This window comes from Scylla paramamosain, chromosome 18, assembly GCF_035594125.1.
Source record: "Scylla paramamosain isolate STU-SP2022 chromosome 18, ASM3559412v1, whole genome shotgun sequence".
In the NCBI taxonomy this organism is placed as follows: domain Eukaryota; kingdom Metazoa; phylum Arthropoda; class Malacostraca; order Decapoda; family Portunidae; genus Scylla; species Scylla paramamosain.
The window spans coordinates 13970671-13987149 of NC_087168.1; the positions used below are offsets into that span (position 1 = coordinate 13970671).

General features: G+C 42.3%; 1 protein-coding gene and 1 long non-coding RNA gene across 2 annotated transcripts in view; one reads left to right on the forward strand and one right to left on the reverse strand.

Annotated features, from left to right (window-relative positions):
* LOC135109133 (uncharacterized) overlaps positions 1 to 16479 on the reverse strand; it is a 130400-nt gene that overhangs the window by 84600 nt on the left and 29321 nt on the right. The gene's annotated exons all lie outside the window — the stretch shown is intronic.
* Positions 11338 to 16479, forward strand: part of LOC135109134 (uncharacterized) — a 110841-nt gene continuing 105699 nt past the window's right edge. Inside the window, exon 1 of the long non-coding RNA XR_010272588.1 lies at positions 11338 to 11812. This is a non-coding gene — a long non-coding RNA (uncharacterized LOC135109134). The remainder of the gene's footprint in view (positions 11813 to 16479) is intronic.

Genomic DNA, 16479 nt, shown 5'->3' on the forward strand with positions numbered 1-16479 from the left:
ATTCTTAGTGCATCAGCCTTCACAGGAATATTTGGTGATAAACTGGCTGATGCTTTTGATGCTTGTATAACGTATGATGATATGTCCTCCTACTCATTCCATATATTCTAGCAACACTGACTGTTGTGAAGTAGCTGTTTCTCACAACAAGGCTTCTGTCTCTAAAATATGTAACACATTAATTGTGAAATCCTTCAAACCTGTTTTCATTGAACAATTGTCTGGTTGGAATTATGCAACTAGTACTAGTACATTACCTTAAATCACCTCAACACCTCTAGTCCCACAACTAGACACACAGTATATTGTACTGGACTCAAAAGTAAATCAAGGTGCTCTATACTTAGTGACACCTTTTCCCTTCCTGCTTCCTTTATTCAGATTAAGGAAGCACCATTATCCATTCTCCAGAGCCCACACCCATTGCTTTCTCCCCTTGCTAACATTCATTTATTGTAAATTCCACTAATATCACCCTGACAGTTTTAATCTTGAGCCTTGCCTTGTACACAAATATATAGATCATATGCAGCTGCTGATGAAATAATTCCCTGCAATGGACTATACATGGTGAGACTGGCAGTGAATTTTGCTGCCCATGGGGGTCATTGTAGTATGCTTGGTAGTGTGCTGCATCTACCACCCCTGAAGTCTCCCCTGCTTGGTGCAGACCTTGCCAGCCCAGGTCACTGTCACCACCCAGGGCCTATCCAAGGCTGGTGCTACCACTACCCAGATGTACCTTCACCATTAACAGTTGCCCCAGGTCATGCTAATGGGGATGGGTGTATGTGGTAACCTTATGAAGCTGATCAGAAGAAACAAGAAAAGAAAACAGATGAATGAGGGGAATAGAAAAACATGAAGAAAGGAAATAGAGAAAACTAGAAACCCAGCACCAACACAGGTGTTTTGTTTAGGTTAATTTGATGTGAAATGATGGAAAGGCCCACACAGAACTGACTCACACAGAAAAAGGTTATAAAACTGTGACCATGGCTGAGGGAACATGGCTGAGGGGACCCAGAGAGAGATGTAGAGCTTGGCTGACTCAGATATAAGCAGGGAAAAAAGCAAACACAGCACTGGGGGGGGACTGTGTGTGGATGAGGGGAAAAGAGAGGTGAACTATTGGAACTTATTCTTGCCTTAATTATCTCCAACTTCTTACTTTGCTTCATACCCAAACTCCACCCTAATAACCTGATTGGGCAAAGACATGTCACCCTGTCTATGGGTGAGTCATGTGTATGAAGTGTATTACTGCATGTGAATTATGTGTCTTTCAATCTTACTGCAGAAATAGTTTTTTGAGGGAAAAATGTAACAAACTAGGGTATATCATATCATGTAACTGAGGTGGAGGTCAGACAGTAGATGGCAGATGGAGAGAGCAGAAGCAGAGAGAGATTGCAGAGATTCTAGACCCAAGAGGAGCCTGAAGTGACATAGACAAGCTCGTGCTAATACTACCTGTAAGTGGAGCATAAGAGTTTGTGTGATGCAGTCTCAGTATTTGTTGTATCATGTGGGTGAAAAGGAGGGAGTAATTTGTAGGATGCTTTAATGTTTAGATGTAGGATTTTATGTTTGATTTTCTGTGTATTTGTGTATAATATCTTGAATGATTAGCATTGAATTGCTCAGACATGAAACTCAGGAACTGTTGTGAATTAATTTGATGGAAAGTTATCGGCGAGTTGCTGACAGTGAATACCTGAAGATTATTACTGTACTTATTTTTTACTAAAGTAGGTGTAGAAAATTTAGCAGACACTACTTGAATAATAAGATTCACACAACCTTACAATTTGCAAGCACAACATACATTCTCCTCTCTCATATCGACATGCGAACTTCAAAGCAGGGAAAGTTTATTGAATTGGTATCGCTCGTGTTCCTGCGACGTGATGAAATAGATTTAACTGCGTCATGAAGAGGTGATCGACGCCCGGTATTGGGTCAGTGATGGCGGCTTTAATGATCACTGTTATTGCTTTGTGACCCGATGACTCTATCAGCACTGTCCTGAGGCTCATCCACTGCTGCAGACCGATGGGAAGATAGAGAGACAGATGGATGAACAGGCAGGCAGGCAAATAGACAGATAGACAGGCAGACAGGCAAGGAGACACAGATAGACAGGTAGGTAGAGGTAGATAAACAGACAGGCAGGCAGACAAGTAGACAGACATACTATTGACAGACAGGTAGGCAGGCAAGTAGACAGACAATCTATTAACAGATAGGCAGGCAGAGAGACATAGACAGATGGGAAGGCACATAGACATACATACAGATAGACAGGGAGGCAGATAGACAGACAGACATATATACAAACAGCCAGGCAGGCAGATAGATAAACAGACAGGCAGGCAGGCAGGTAGGCAAACAAACAGACAGACAGGAAGGCAGACATAGATGATAGACAGAAAGAAAGACATAGATATAAACAGACAGGCTTACAGGCAGATAGACCGATAGTTACTTTTTGTTTTACTACAGCATAGACAGTGTGAGATAGACAGATAGATACGTGGTTGGTTGGTTGGATAGATAGATAGAATGGTTGATACGTTAATTGAATACGACAACACTTCTATAGACTTTAATGGCAAGTAGACAGATAGGTAGATATTTGCCATTAATGTTGTTTTTTTTTGTTGACAGTATGAGATAGATGGATGGATGGATGGATGGACACTGGTTGATAGATTGATTGATAGATAGATATTTTTTAGTACGATAGAATTTAGGTAAACATAATGGGAAGTAGACATATTGATAAACAGAGATTGATAGACAGATACAGATATTTCCTTAATCGCAACACTTACATAGAATAATTGTGACATGTATATATATGAAGAGAAACATTGATAGGTAGCCATTATGATAACTACATCGGCAAATACTGATTTTGGCTTCTATCTTATGGGTTATCATAGGATTTATAAACTAGGAAAGAAAATGTATTATCTTCCTAACGGTAATTTTAATGACCGTGTGTGGGTAACTAACACATTTAAAAAAACAACAGGTGCCATTAATGATAAGCAGCAACAACACTGTAAACTTCACATCATACACACACACACACACACACACACACAGGAAGAGAGATATCGGAATTCGAAAGTCAGTGTGATGGTAGAGCTGTGGTAGTAGTAGGAGTAGAAATAGTAATAGTCGTAATAGGTGTTGTTGTTGTTGTTGTCGTTGTTGTTGTTGTAATAGCAATAATAGCAATATATATCCCCAATGTGAAAGAGAATGATGATGGATGATGATGATGATGGTAAAAAATAATAGTTATTATTATTATTATAATGATAATAATAATAATAATAATAATGATAATTAAGCTCCTTGTGGCAATGATTCCAGTCACGTTCAGTAATTTCCCCCGCGTCCTTAAAATGAATGGCCGACAAATAACTAATAAATAGATTAATGACAAACAAACGCCTGGATTCTCTATAAATTACTTCCGCCAAGTCACCAACATATTTTTGCATTGAACATACACATTAATATAAAAAATATCAAATTCCCTTATAAACTACTGAATTCCGTAACATTATTTTGAATTCCTCTTAAAAATACATTCCTTAAAAACGGTTGGATTCCTTTAAAAACTATTAAATTAACTATAACCTGTTTCATTCATCTTAAAAGCGATAGGATTAGCAGTACCTTGAGATCGTCTTTTGTTTTAGGGGGAACTCGGCGGCTGGTGAAGGTAAACAAACACGGAGGGATTTTTACGTTAATGGAATAAATTAGTAGAATAGATTATGGTTAAGTCAATATGGTGTTAACTTTTCCATTACGTTAAAGCGTTAATGTTATTTCTCAACATGCTTTTATTGTTTTCTTCTTCTTCTTCTTCTTCTTCTTCTTCTTCTTCTTCTTCTTCTTCTTCTTCTTCTTCTTCTTCTTCTTCTTCTTCTTCTTCTTCTTCTTCTTCTTCTTCTTCTTCTTCTTCTTCTTCTTCTTCTTCTTCTTCTTCTTCTTCTTCTTCTTCTTCTTCTTCTTCTTCATCATTATCATCATCTCCCTACCTTCTCCATATGTTCTTGTTCTTCTTCATATCTTTTTTTTTTCTCCTACACTATCACCACCACCACCACCACCACCACCTGTCCACCCTTCTCGTCCCTTCCTCTCAGGGTTGGCTCGGGTTATCGCTGGACATTATCTATTCATGTTCATATAATGTTCCACGCCGTTGCTTCGCTCGCTCACCGCCTCACACGGGTCGATCTCCTTATCAGGTTATGGACGGCTTGGGAGGAGGAGGAGGAGGAGGAGGAGGAGGAGGAGGAGGAGGCAGGTCAGGTGGGTGATAATATTGGTAAACACTCTCGCCTCAGTGTTAAGGTGAAGAGAAGGTGGAGAGTGAATGTGCAATAAGGTGCTGGTCTCCTCCTCCTCCTCCTCCTCCTCCTCCTCCTCCTCCTCCTCCTCCTCCTCCTCCTCTTTCTCCTCCTTTACATGTGTTTTTATCATGTCCCTTTTCCTTTACAAATGTGCAGTATATTACCAGTAAGAATACATCCCCCTTGAGAATAAGAAAAATTTTGATGCGTTTTCTCTCTCTCTCTCTCTCTCTCTCTCTCTCTCTCTCTCTCTCTCTCTCTCTCTCTCTCTCTCTCTCTCTCTCTCTCTCTCTCTCTCTCTCGCTTTCATCCCTTGCTTTTCCCTCCCTCTTTCCTTCCGTTGCCCTCCCTTTCCCCTCTCCTCTTTCCTCTCCCTCTCTTTTCTCTTTGCCTTTTCTTCCTTCACTAGTCTTCCTTTTGCATATTTATTTTCTTCTTTTCTCCCTCCTTTCCCTTTATTCTCTTACCCCTCTCTCCCCTTTCCTACCTCTCTGTCTCTGTCTCTGTCTCTCTCACCTGGACGAATCACACAAGCAAGCACAGGTGAACAGAACAACATAGAGGAGGAGAGACAAGGAGAGACGAGGAACAACAGCTTATGCCCCATGTAGGTCCCTGTGAAGCAACCCCAACTTCTCCCTAACACGGACCACCTGCCTGTCGGGAACTTTGGGGCAGGTGTGCGGGGCCCCAGGCGATGCACGGCGCGGGTCGGTGCGGGAAATGGTTCTCTATAAACTGGCGAAGCGTTGGGTTGTTGCGGGCCGCGGGGCAGAGACAGCGTGGTTCACCTTGTGTACGAGAGAATGAGAATATTCCACCCTGTTGTTGGTGGTGGTCGCGGTGTGAGAAGAGAAGGAGGAAGAGGAGGAGGAGGAGAGGTGGTGGTAGTGAGGACAGGAGGAAGAGCAATAGGAACAGAAGGAGGAAGAGGAAGATGTAGGTGGAGCAGGAGGAGGAGGAATATGTAGATGGAGCAGGAGGAGGAGGAAGAAGAGGTAGTGAAGATAGGAATAGGGACGTGAGAAACAGGAAGAGCAATTGGAATAGAAGGAGGAGAAACTTATGCAAGAGGAGCAAGAGAGGAGAAGAAGGAAGAGGAGGAAAAGAAGGAGGAGGGTGTGCAGGAAGAGGAATTGAAGGAGGAGGAGGAGGATAGGATGTTGCAGAAGGATCAGAGGTAGTGGAGATGGAAACAGGAACAGGAGGAAACAGGAAGAACATTGAGAACAAGAGGAGGAGGAGGAGGAGGAGAGAGCCAGGAAACACACAGTACGAACAGTTGGAATCAGTGATGCTGTTGATTTCTGATTGTGTGTGTGTGTGTGTGTGTGTGTATGTATGTACGTGTGTGTGTGTGTGTGTGTGTGTGTGTGTCCGGTATTGGTCAGTGATAATGCGCAGCGTCCACCACCTCACTTCACACGTTTTGGGCGGAGTCCCCAGATGAGGGTCACGACTACTTAGGCACGAAACTGGAGGAGTTGGGAGTTACAGAGAGAGGGATGGAGGGGGAGGAGGAGTCAGCGTGGTGGAGGGAAGGGAAAGGGGTGCCAGCGTGAGGGAGAGGGGAGGAGGAAGGTAGGAAGAGTGAGGGAAACGGAAGGGGTGTGATCGTGAGGGAGAGAAGGAAGGGGAGGAATAAGGAAGGGGTGTGATTGTGAGGGAGGGAAGGAAGGGGAGGGAGACAGAAGGGGTGTGATCATAAGGGAGAGAGGAGGGGGGGAGGGTGGCACCATGAAAGAGAGAGAGAGAGAGAGAGAGAGAGAGAGAGAGAGAGAGAGAGAGAGAGAGAGAGAGAGAGAGAGAGAGAGAGAGAAAACGACGACAAAAAATCAAAATAAATAAAAGATTTCTGAAGTGAGGTGAGGTGTGTGTGTGTGTGTGTGTGTGTGTGTGTGTGTGTGTGTGTGTGTATGTGTGTGTGTTTGTGGGCAAGCAGGAAGGAAGAAAGAAAAAGGAAAGGAGAGGAGGAGGAGGAGGAGGAAGAGAGAGTAAATAGGAGCAGGTTAGGTTTCGCAGGATCAGGTCTTTCAAATCCTCAATGTCCGGTGCAATAGACAGCCATCTTGACATGCAGAGGAAGCTATACATGTTTGGCTGACCGCATCCGTATTCAGGCGTCTGCACGGTGTGGAGTGCGGGCGACTGGCTGTGGATGCCGTCAGGGGTGGATAATGGCGAGGAGAGTGAGGTGGACTGGAGAAAAGGAAGGAGGTAAGGAGCAGACTTCGAGTATGTATTTTCCCCGCGGTGCTTGTAGAAGGTGAAGGTCGCGGTGGGCTGCAGTGGTCAATAGTGAAATGTGAAATAGGGAGAACCGGACATTGACGTGTATTCAGAAACGCTTTGCTCTCTCTCTCTCTCTCTCTCTCTCTCTCTCTCTCTCTCTCTCTCTCTCTCTCTCTCTCTCTCTCTCTCTCTCTCTCTCTCTCTCGTCACAACTATTTTCAAAGATAACAGAGATAGCCGGATTCTCAAGGGTGTTTCTCCTGTTAATAATATAGAAATGTTGATCTGCTACTAGAACCATAAAAACTCCCTTAAAAACCCGTGTGATTTTGCCTTCTCACCACGACTATTTTCAAAGGCCATAGATATAATTACCCTGGTTCTTAGGTGTGTTCCTCCTGTTAATAATGTAGAAATCTTGTTCATCTATCACTAGAAGCGTAAAAAAACCCTTAAAAACCTTTGTACCTTTAACTAGAGCCTTTTGAAAGTAGTGGAGGTGCTGCGCAGAAATGTTTCAGAATAAAGTCCATTATGTAGCGCTGACGTAAAGGCCAGATGGAAACCAGTGCCAAGAATAGAATTAGAAGAATAATCTGCCTTCCCTCGCGTCCTCTGATCTGGTGGCCATCTATCACTTGTCAGGAATGGTAAGTAGACTGTCAAGTGATCAAAGGCCTTGGGATCAGATTGACAAGTGTTGCTTTGCTCTTCCACTTATAGTCTGCAATGAATATTCAACTGTAGGAGCTTCTGAATAAGTGCTACAATTCTCTGCGCGGTGAGGAAATGTGTTTGATTTTGGGCTTGAGATTATGGGAAAAGGCTAAACGCAGTGGTCAGTGTGGCTGGTTAACTGACTTCAGATCTTGACTCGCGTGTTTATATTCTTAGGTTAGGTTAGGTAAAGTTAGGTTAGATTATGTTAGGTTATGTTACGTTAGATTAGGTAAGGTTAGGTTACCTTAAGTTATGTTAGGTTGGAACGTTAGGTTAGATTAGGCTAGTTAGGTTAGGTTAAATTAGATTAGGTTAGGTTAGATTAGGTTAAGTTAGGTTAGAATAGGTTACTACGGCAAGTTGATTGACTTCTGACCTTGCATCTACACGTATTTATATCTCGAGGTGGGATTATGTTAGTTAGGTCACGTCAGGTTAGTTTGGGTTAGGTTATTCTGACCTTGACCCTATACGTATCCCCAGGTGAGGTTAGCCCAAGGAAGCTCGTGTCATTTCCATCTTCCTTGGATTAGTCAGTCGCGGGGCGGGAGTTGTAGTGTTGTGTTGTGTAATGTATAGCTCCTGCCCGGCCTTCAGGAGTGTTGTGCGTGTTGTAGATGGCGGTGGTGTTTTGAATTCAGCCACAAGGGAACTAACAGGTACAAGAAAGGATGTGTGTGTGTGCGTGTGTGTGTATGATCAGAGAAACCAGTTTAATCAATCCCTCCTCACTTAACCTTTCCACTACTTAGCAAGTCATTGGTAACATTTTCAGCAGGGTAGAAGCTCCTTGTTGTAACGTAAAGGAAAAAAAAAAAATGTAAGGATAAATATACTCTTTTATAACATGTTTTGATTATCAATAACAATAGCTGTCAATAACCAAAAATCTCTCAGGTACAGTCGCGGTCATAAGTTGTGTCCTGCTTCGTCGTCATGATGAATCGTAACCAGCTTAGGTTCTAAGATTTGAACAACGGTGCGTCGTGAGGAGAGGAGGGAGGAAGGACCTGAGCTGGTTACGATTCATCATGGCAACGAAACAGGACACAACTTATGAACGCGACTGCACACACACACACACACACACACACACACACGTAAGACTGTCACCACCTTACTTACGCACGTCAAGCCCAGAAACCAAAACCGCGCCAACAACAGCAACAATACCTCAAACTTAACCCAAACAGTATCGGGAAATGTCAGACTAAAATGCTTCTCCAGGACGGATGAAGGGTTAATTTCGGTTAATGTTCGGACTTGACACGCACCTTCCTATTGTACCTACCTACACACACTTCTGACGCAGGTTCTCCTTAATGCCCGCAATCTTAATGAATACTTGCATGCGGTTCCTTTCCTGAGCAATGCAAGACGATACGGTTTCAAGTTCCACAACACATCGCCATGTAATCCTTCACTCAGTCTTTGTGTTAATGGTTCCTTGTTCCCTTACTTGACTGCTGCGGAAGGGAAGGGTGACGAGGAAGGGTGACACTATGTAGAGGAGAGTAAAGAAGGAGAGGATAGAATAGAAAAGGAGGTAAAAATAAGGCATGGGAAGTGGTGAGAAAGAAGGGGAAGGAAAGAGGAGAGAAGGGAAGGTAATGGAAGGAAAGAGAAGGAAAAGAAAGGAAAGGGAAAGGAAGGGAACAGAAGGGAAAGGTAAAAAATGTGATGGGAAAGGAAGGAAAGGAAAGGGAAAGAAGGTAGGAAGGCAAAGGAAATGAATGGAAGGGAACGGAAGGAAAAATAAATGTGAAGGGCAGAGAAGGAAAAGGAAAGGAGCTAGGAACGTAAAGGAGGTTAACCATTTCATTGCTGTATCCAACACTTCACAGCAATACAGGCAAAATACAAGACCTTTACAAACACCTAAAGGAATGAAAAAAGCTTTCCAGTGTCTGGCCTATATGATATTTAACCGTGGCTGTAGAACGAAAGGAAGTATCTCAGAGTGGCTTGTGATTAATGCAAGATGGAGCAAATAGCAGTCAAACGGTTAAAGGAAAAATCGTGAAGAAAAAAAAAATGTGAAAGGAAGGAAAGGGAAGGGTAAAGAATGCACGAGAGGATCTAAAACGACCGTAAAAAGGAAGGCAGTTGTTTGTGAAAAAGGAGAATGGGTATTTTTACTTGTGTGTGTGTGTGTGTGTGTGTGTGTGTGTGTGTTTCTGGGAAAGATGAACCCCATAAACGCACACACACACACACACACACACACACACACACACACACACACACTCTCCCTATGCCAAGTTATGAGACCGGTGGGTGAAGATTAGGGAAGTGTGTGTGTGTGTGTGTGTGTGTGTGTGTGTGTAAGGGTGCTTGTGGGAAGTTCTGAGGAGGCTATGCGCGTCCCTGCCTGGATGACCTCGTTGGCTTTGGTGTGCTCGTTAGGGAGAGAGTGAGAGAGAGGAGGAGGGGGAGGAGGGAAGAGGAAGAGGGGAGAAGAGGGACTTAGCGGTGGCCAGGATGTGGGGAATGGCTTACCACACCGTTTGGGGAAGAGAGAGAGAGAGAGAGAGAGAGAGAGAGAGAGAGAGAGAGAGAGAGCAGTTAGAGGGGTGAGTGACAGGCTGTCTATCTGGTCTGAGTATCTGGCAGGGGTAGGAGTAAGAGGTGAGGGGGGTAAGGCTGAGAGGTGAAGGGGTAAGGGAGAGAGGAAGGGGTAAGATTAAGGGTGAAGGATTGAAGGACATCTATTGAAAGCATCAGTAATAACACAGCAAGGGAGGAGAGAGTACGGCCAGCTCATCTACATAATTTAAGAGGACACACCTAACGTGAGTCCCAACCAGCGAGGACATTACACAGTGAGTGAAGGACTTGTGAAGGAGCTGCAGTAATTATGTTCCCTGATGAGTGGTTGGGTACTGTTGAATAATTTGTTACTATTCTCTTTTTATTATGTGGTATAGTTATTTGTTTTATCACTGTTGTTTATGTATGTACTTTTATAAATTCTGTATTTTTGGTGGGGCTATAAACTCTATTGATCATTTAGTTGTGGTGTGTATTATCTTCCAGTATTTTTTTTTTTCTTCTTCTTAGCTGACTGGATTTAAAAACATAAGAAAATAAAAACAAAAGGGAAGCTGCAAGAAGCCATCATCAGGCCTACACGTGGCAGTCCCTGCTCTTAAATGAGTGTGTTTACAAAATACTGGACTAAGAATTTCCTGCATACCTTTAAATATTACATTCGTTTTATTGTGGTGAGAAGACAGGATAAAACAGAAAACGTAAGAAAAATAAAGAAATAAGGATCTCATTCTTTGTTTTCTCACCCAAATTCACTCATTTGACTAATCTATACACGTTAAATTTTATTCGAATTTTGTGGTCAACCAACTTTCTTACCTATTTACACAAGCTGCCTTTTGCCGTCATGTCTCGTGAAGTGTGAAGGGAAAGGAGTGTAGTGGCAGTGTGAGGATTATTATAGCAATCTAGTGTGTGTGTGTGTGTGTGTGTGTGTGTGTGAGACTAAATACCTGTCAGGCTGCCTAATGGTACCTGTATTAGCGCAGCGTGACGACCCTGAGCCTCGTATCATCATTACGCCGCATTACTGGCCTGCGTTTAATTAATCCCACGCGCATTTCAACTTGTCCATAATCGTGTATCTAGTTTATAATTGGTAAGTAACAACAGTGGGCTTTCATGGGGTGATAGTCAGGGGTGCGTAATACTAAGCTTGAACTAGAAGCTTTCAGTCCAGTAACTTTTAATTATATGAAGTGCGTATGAATGTAAGTATGTATGTATGTAACGATATATAGGTAAAGGGGAGAGGCAGTGGAAGGAAAGAGGGAAGGAAGGACCAGAGGGGCGATGGAAGGTGCGAAGGAAGGTGAAGAGGGATGGGAGTGGAAGGAACGAGGGAGGGAATGAGAGGGGAAGGAAGGTGGAGGGGCGGTGGGGGGAGAGAGGGAAGAAGGGGGAGGAGGGGGGAAGGTGTGTAGGGGCGGTGGAAGTAGGCATGGCGGAGGTGGAGCGTTGGTACTACACAACATTAATATCTAAATCATGTAGTGACCTTCAGAACAACAAATCGTGACACTTAATTACTGTGTACCTCAATATTAATACCACGAATGCCTAAGTGTGGACGAGTGGGATGAGAGAAGAAAATTAAATGTGAGGTGGCAACTCCCCCTGTATCACTCCGCGGGGAAACAGTGACGTAATCATGCGCCAAGAAATAAGAGTTAGTTGGCGCGCGATAATGGGTGAGTGTAAGACAGAGATCCTTCATTACGTTCCTTGGTGTGAGGGGGCCGAGGCATTATCTACAAGACCTGTGTGCCGTGCCTTTACGTGCAATGGTGTTTTTGTGTGGCTTTTGAAAAGTGTTCGAGTTGGTGAATAAGTGTGCACGAGGAAGCAACACGGGATTACTGACGCCGCAAGACACGGGAATTCCAGACTGAAGTGTTGAGGGAGGCTACACACAAAACAGTAGCAAGGTAATTAGCTCATGATGTTCCTTCTACTACTGTCCTTCTTTTCTCCTTTTTTCTTAAATGTACACACTATTGTTTTTATCTTCTTCACTTTTCCTTTATAAAAACTGGAATTGAGGGGGAGACACAATCACCGACATGTTTTGAGAGTGATGACTGTGTCTTCCAGCATCTGATGTGATCATCGCAACTAGAGAAGGTTAGTTTTCTTAAGAAGTGACGATGAAATTACTTGATTTCCAGGAGTGACTATTACTGGTAACAAACATACGTAACTGATCACATAATTAGAGGTGCCTCTCATAGCTTGTTATCTCTTTATTATTAGTTTACGGGCCTCATGTACTCGAACAAGCCTCAGTAGCTGTAAACAGGACAGCGTTGTCATATCACGATGTATTTTTATTAATTTAATCTTATTCTTTGGTAAGTTAGTGGATGACATGTAGCCTAAACTTTCCCGCACAACCATCTCTCCTTTACTCCCTACCATGTCCCGTCCTCTCTCTCTCTCTCTCTCTCTCTCTCTCTCTCTCTCTCTCTCTCTCTCTCTCTCTCTCTCTCTGCTGATCTTTTCACGGAGTACATCACGATTAGAAAAGTCATATTTTCCCCAGAAATAAATATTGTTTCAATTAGTCGGCTGAGTAATTTCCATCATACCTGTGACTTCTCATTATGTATACATATATATATATATATATATATATATATATATATATATATATATATATATATATATATATATATATATATATATATATATATATATATATATATTGTTTGCTCGTGTCTGTAAGCTTGTGTTCTTTGTAGTGCTTGTGTTGTATCTTGACCCTTGTTGTGTTGGCGTGGTGATGTCTCCTGCCGCTCAAAGAGCACCCGAGGGCAAGATAACTAGGCTACCTGTTAGTCATTTTAAGGTACGAATATTGCGCGAAAGACCAAAAACCAACCGCACCTGCATTTCTCTCAAGGAGAATTTGTTTTACACTACATCCTTGTAACTTTACATTCCTGTGCAGTATAAATTGTTGCGACGCTGCAAATTAAGTAATGAACCAAGTATTACTTTTTTCTTTTTTCTTCATTATTTTATTAACATGTATGTATGTATTTATATTTAATTTTTCTTTAGTTTCTTTATTTTTTATTGTTATTTATCATTTATTTATTTTATTGCGGTTTCGCGTTCTACTACAGGGAACTACGTAATATAAGGAAAGGATTCGTCCCTTGTCACATCCCAACAGATCCAGCCCTCTGCCACCCTCTACAGCCTCTCCAGTTTGTTTCTCTTCCGGCTGTCCAATTTGTCTTTCTTCCTTAATTTCGTTTGGGTGATGGAGTTTGGCGATATGGCCGCTGCTGCCTGTCCCCACCCCACTGTCACCACAACTCTTCCGCATCCTCGTGTTTGTAGGTGGTGTTGGTCTCTCCTCTCCTTCCCGTCTCTTCAAACTGTTCGCCCGTGAATTACGACCTTTGTTTTTCCTTCCCGTTGCCCCACTGTGGGTTTTCCTCCGACGCTCTTATGCAAGGTTCTTGGTTTTATGTAAGTAGTAACAGCTTGACACTTCGCTTGCTCTTCTTCTCTCGTGGTGTTTTTACGTGGTTGGTGGAGTACTGGTGGTGGTGATGGTGGTAGTAGTAGTAATTTGTAGTAATAGTGACAGTTGATAGTGATGATAGTGACAGTAATATTACTGCTAATGTTGCTATTTTTGCTACTACTACTACTACTACTACTACCACCACGACCACCACCATGACCACCACCACCACTACTGCTAAAAACAATAGTAATAACAATAACAGCATCAGCAACATAACAGTAACTCGTGAATATGTCAAAACGAATTACCAAAGAATCCTAAAATAAATAAAACCATGTACTCTCATTGTATTGCCGCCATTCATCCCAAACAGCCTCGCAACACGCACATCCTTCACCAACGGGCGCACTTCACAGACACACCCCACAATGAAAGCTCAAATGCTCCATGAAAAACTGCTATCACGGGCCCACTTAACTTATGCTAGACTCGCAGTGCAGCAAAATATCACCCCTGAATTTTACAAGTTAAATCTCAATAGCCGAGTTATTTTCACTATTTCCTCTTAGTACTTGACAATATCGAGTAGAGAGAGAGAGAGAACGATGCATTGGCAGTACGTAAATAATGGTATACATAACGTTAGGTAGCTTTCCCTATGTGTAATTCATGGGAGCTGTTAAGATAGGAGGGAAAAGAATAGCAGTGGACATTATCGGGAATAGAAAGAGAGGAAAGAGAAAAAAGTAAAAAGAGATGCATTGGCAGTGCGTAATATATAACATCAATAACGTCAGATAGGTTAGTGTGAGTGTTATTCATGGGAGCCACGAGATAGAAGAGCGAAGATTTGTGACCTCCAACTCGCGTGTTTTAGGGCAGAGGGAGGGAAGGGTTCTGGGTTTTTGTTTAGAGGGAAAAGGGAAGGTATGGGAGTGGAAAAGGTGTGAAAAGGAAAGAGAAGCCTGTGCGTGGGGATGTATTTTAGCACCGAGAGAGGGAAGGGAGGTGCGGTAAAGCCAGTCGTGTACCTTACTAGCTGTTCTGACATTTTGTTTGGGTAGGAGGGAAGATGTGGGAGTAGAAAAGGTGCTGAAAGGAAAAAGGAAACGTGTTGCTGCGTTTCTGGCATGTGGAACGGAAGAAAAAGGAAAAATATTGAAAGTGTGATGTCGTTGGATAATAAGGGATGGGTACGTTTTAAATTTTCATGAGTATGCATTGGGAAAAGAATTGAAGGAGAAAACTAAGAGGTATGATAATGTATAGTTTGGTTTAGTTGCATAGTGGAATGTAGGGGAGAGATGGAAGTGCGGTTCGGTAAAGGAAGGAGTGTAGGAAACTGGTGTGTGGAATGAGTAAGTGATGGAGGGAGGGATGAACAAGAACAGAAGGAAAGATGGAAGGAAAATGGAAAAGGAGGGAGAGGTGAGATAGAGAGACAAAATAGTAAAACGAAAGTAGAGATGGTAGAGAATTATCAGTGTCAAAAATAAAGAATGAAAAAAGAAACCTGCCAATAAATGGAGATGACGGAAGCCAGACACTCAGATGGGATGCTAAAGATATACGCGGCGTTGAAATCACCAGCAACCATGAGGCGATGCTGTGGTGTGTGTGTGTGTGTGTGTGTGTGTGTGTGTGTGTGTGTGTGTGTGTGTGTGTGTGTGTGTGTGTGTTTGTGTGTGTGTGTGTACAACCTTAACGGGTAAGTAGATGGCAACTGAAAAGAGGGGAGGGGAACAGAATAAAAGAAATATCTAAATAAACATGATCATCTTATATACTTAACAACAAAACAACAACAACAAATTATACAAAGTTCAGTAGTTAAGGGGTTTTCTTACGTTCAGGGTTATATTCATTGCTATTATGTGAACTTTGCGAATGATGATTGATTAATAGCGCTGTACCAATGGATTTAAATGACATTACATACAAGACTACCAACACCACCTTCCCTTATTGACAATGGATTCTTGTTCATTGCCTTAGCTACAGGTACCCTCTTGTTTTTTTTTGGTACGTATAAATGATCCCAGCCAAACTTCTTGCTTCTTTCATTCTCATGCTGACGATTCAATCATGCATTTATCAACGTCACTTGTCAGGCGTCCAACAAAACAGAATCAAATGCCACGCCGAGGAGCCACAAAACGCTTCACTTATGATTTTTCCTGTCATTTAGTACGTAAAGTTGTTCCCGCAGAAAGATACGCATAGATTTCACATAACTTCAGAGTCGTGGAGTGCTCCCCTCCGAAACTTTCTAATGATTGCAACAGGTGTTAATGGTGAGTGTTTTATTTTTATTTATTTATCATATTATTATTATTATTATTATTATTATTATTATTATTATTATTATTATTATTATTATTATTTATCTAATTTTATTATTATTATTTTTTTTTACGGTTCAAGAATACTAAGGGCATGAAATTGGAAGGAAAAGCCAAAGACAAAAAAAAAAAAAGTCATCCGGATCACTTCCTTTGTCTTGAAGGCGTGAGTGATAATCGCAATATTTTATTCATAACTCCATGCTCTATTCTCGTATCATAATGCAAGTGAGCTTCTGTCACAGTTATTTGGATGAAAAAAGAATGGATTTTTTTTTTCGAGGCAAATTCGTCATGCATCATATCGTTGGCCGTTGAAAGAGCGCTGATGCTTTTGCCATTAAGTGCTGCACGAGTGTTTACACGCTTCAATGGCTCATAAAGTCACTGATAAAGAGTCCATCACGCTTCAACATTCGCTGCACACACAGACAACTCGACACGTGTGAATCTGGAAACTGCAAAAAAAAAAAAAAAAAAAATACCGCTTGGTGAAAGTAGTGAAGGGAGGATGGTATTATCTCCCTGGCGGTGGTCAGTGGAGGTCAGCAACTTGAAGACCTGCCTGATGGAGAATAATAAGCCAAATGGTAGTTTTACATGAGGCTGAAATAGTAAAGGGAGTGAAATAGACATTATGGGGGTGAAACAGGCGGTGATGGGGCTGAAGTGGACAGTGAAGGGGCTGAAATAGGCTGTGCCGAGACTTGACAGACACTTTCAAGACTGACTTAGGCACAGACGGTCTTGTAGACACTGGCTTGACTGACGA